At 38.1% G+C, this 3077-nt stretch overlaps 1 pseudogene; it reads left to right on the top strand.

Annotated features, from left to right (window-relative positions):
- The window catches only part of LOC102602493 (subtilisin-like protease SBT3.5), a 9044-nt pseudogene extending 6190 nt beyond the window's left edge, over positions 1-2854 (top strand).
- The last annotated feature ends 223 nt before the right edge of the window (positions 2855-3077 follow it).

The following is a 3077-nucleotide window of genomic DNA, read 5'->3' on the forward strand; positions in this document are numbered from 1 at the left end:
GATCGATCGTGTCTGTGTGTGTGATTCGTTGCTGTCATTTTGAGTTCGTTGAAATTATCGAAGTTTGAGGTACCACTACTTCTTTAATGGTTAATCCGTTTTATCTTGGGAGTAATTAATCTGCAACCTCGGGTACTTGAGGGGATTAAATTTCTTAAGGACACACAGTGGGTTCTGTGGACTCGGATAGTTCTTTGTGTTTTTCTTTTCATCTTTTATTTTTCTGGTTTGCTAATCTGAATACAGGAGATAACAGGTTTTCCTCTCCATTTTTTTCTACCTCATGCTTTCGCGCTCAATAGAATTTTTTAATGAAGCAAGAAAATAATGTGTTCTGAATAAGTGAAAGAACTCTGGTAGTTATTTATTTATGTCAGCCAAATGAAGTACAAAGTTAGTTGTTATTTTCTCACATATCTAAAATATACAAAATGCAGGAATATGGCCAGAAAGTGAAGCATTCAATGACAAAGGCCTAGGACCAATCCCTTCGAGATGGAAGGGCCGTTGTGAGTCTGGTGAAAGATTTGATCCAGCTAAGGCATGTAACAGGAAACACTAATTGGAGCAAAATACTTTATGAAGGGTTATGAAGCATTTCATGGAGGGAAATTTGATCATAAAATTGAGTTTGAATCACCAAGGGATAGAAGTGGACATGGCACACACACGTCAAGCACTGCCGGTGGCTCCTTCTCACCAAATGTGAGCTACCATGGACTTGCTTATGGTACAGTCAGGGGTGGTGCACCCAAGGCTCGGATTGCTATGTATAAAGTGTGCTATAATGGTGGTGGATGCAATTATGCCAATGTAATAATGGCCATCGATCAAGCAATTCATGATGGAGTTGATATTTTATCAATGTCCCTAGGCTCCGAACCACCTCTAAGTCCCGATATTGATTTTACTGACGGTGGTCAATTTGCATCCTTGTCTGCTGTCACACATGGAATTACAGTTGTTTCTTCAGCAGGAAATAAAGGGTCACTTCCGCAAACAGTAGGTAATATATCACCATGGATGCTGACTGTGGCAGCTTCTAGTAATGATAGGTCCCTTCCCACACTCATTACACTAGGAAACAATCGGACTTTCGTTGTAAGTTCTCTTACTTGGTTAAAAACGTTATCTTTAACTAGAATAACAAAACACATGAAAGATGTAATTATGTTATGCAAACGTCAATATCTGTATACTGGAAAGGAGACTGCTTTTCTCAACATTCAGCATATACGGTATGCTTCCTAAACAAGACTTTCGCGTTCTTCTTGTTTAAGCCACAATTCTTGAGTGTCAATTTGGTATTTGTTTGACTTCTAAAGCGGATTTTTCTCTCTCATAATTTCATGCATTCATTGAATTTGAAGCTATTGCGAAAATTTTACTCCCAACGATACATCTGTGGCTGGAAAAGTGGGACTTTGCTTCCTTTTAGGCAATGAGTTGAATTTATCATCAGTTATTGAAGATTTTAGGGATAGTGGTGGCTTGGGACTTATTGTTGCTAAGAGTCCAAGCAGAGCTCTGGAAGTGTTAACTTTCGACTTCCCTAGTGTTGGTGTAAGTTATGACATTGGAACTCAAATACTTAATTACGTCATCAGATACTCCAGGTAAATGAACATAGCTGACATTCTTTTCCTTCAGCTACAAAGATATCTTTCGTTACTGATGTTCTAAAAATAATTGTTAATGTAGGAAGCCACGTATAAAACTAAGCCCTGCCAAAACTCATGTTGGAAAACCTGTTTCAACGTATGTTGCTTCCTTCTCCTCTCGAGGTCCCAATTCTATTGCCCCTGCCATACTTAAGGTGTGACGTTATTACATTTTGCCTTATCGCCACAATAATATGATCTCAAGAATATTCCAATACAGTCATAAGAATTATTCATGCTTCTAAATAAATATTGGATATTTCATGCAGCTCCTGGAGTACTTATATTGGCTGCTGTTCCTGGAGAAACTCCGTATGAATTTTATTCAGGAACGTCCATGGCAGCTCCTCACGTATCTGGCATTGTCGCGTTACTCAAGTCCCTACACCCAGATTGGTCCCCAGCTGCTATCAAGTCCGCAATTATGACAACAGGTCTTTGGAAATCACATTTCTCCAACAAGCTTCCAATTATTAGTAGAGTATCATTTTGTCTTAACTAGAAAATCTAATGTTAGAACTAATGATGTTAATACAACGGGGGTAAAAGACCCTCATTCTGGGTTACCAATTATCGCGGAGGGAATGCCATTTAAGGTTGCTGATCCATTTGATTTCGGTAGTGGACTAGTGAATGCAAATGCTGCAAATGATCCCGGCCTCGTCTATGATATGGGAACTTTTGATTACATTCTTTATTTATGCTCAATGGGATATAAGAGTGATGAAATCAACAACATCATTGACGGAGCTGCATCTTGCCCACTCAAGAGGCCTTCGATTCTTGATGTCAATCTTCCATCTTTAACTATACCAAATCTCAAAGGCACAGTCGGTGTGAGAAGAACTGTCACCAATGTCGGACCAGAGAACTCTAAATATAAAGCCATCATTGAGCCTCCACCGGGCATTACCATAAAAGTAAAGCCTGAAACTTTGATATTCAACTCGGACATCAGTAAAATCTCTTTCACTCTCACCATTTTAGCGACTCACGAATACAACACAGAGTTTGAGTTCGGGAGCCTGACTTGGAGTGATGGGGTGCACCAAGTAAGAATCCCTATATCAGTGAGAACTGAGTTCCCTCAACTTGTTTAATTTAGCCACACTACAGGCTACAATTTGCTAATTTATCACTATTTCAGATCTATGAGATCTATGTATGTATGAACCAGTGTATTTATGGCTGGGCGTCTATGCATAATAAAATTACTCAAGTATAATTTTCTATTAAGTGACTATAATAGAAAAAAGACATTTTCTAGAGCAAACAACACAAATCCACTGGTTTAGATATTAATTAGAGTAAATTTTAGGTTTAGCAAACATAAAAATCATATTTATATATTATAGCTATAGTTTACATATTTACGCTCCATAACAAAATTTATGTTTGCTATGGAGCATTAGATTT

This window comes from Solanum tuberosum, unplaced genomic scaffold (assembly GCF_000226075.1).
Source record: "Solanum tuberosum cultivar DM 1-3 516 R44 unplaced genomic scaffold, SolTub_3.0 scf00093, whole genome shotgun sequence".
NCBI classification, from domain to species: Eukaryota; Viridiplantae; Streptophyta; class Magnoliopsida; order Solanales; family Solanaceae; genus Solanum; species Solanum tuberosum.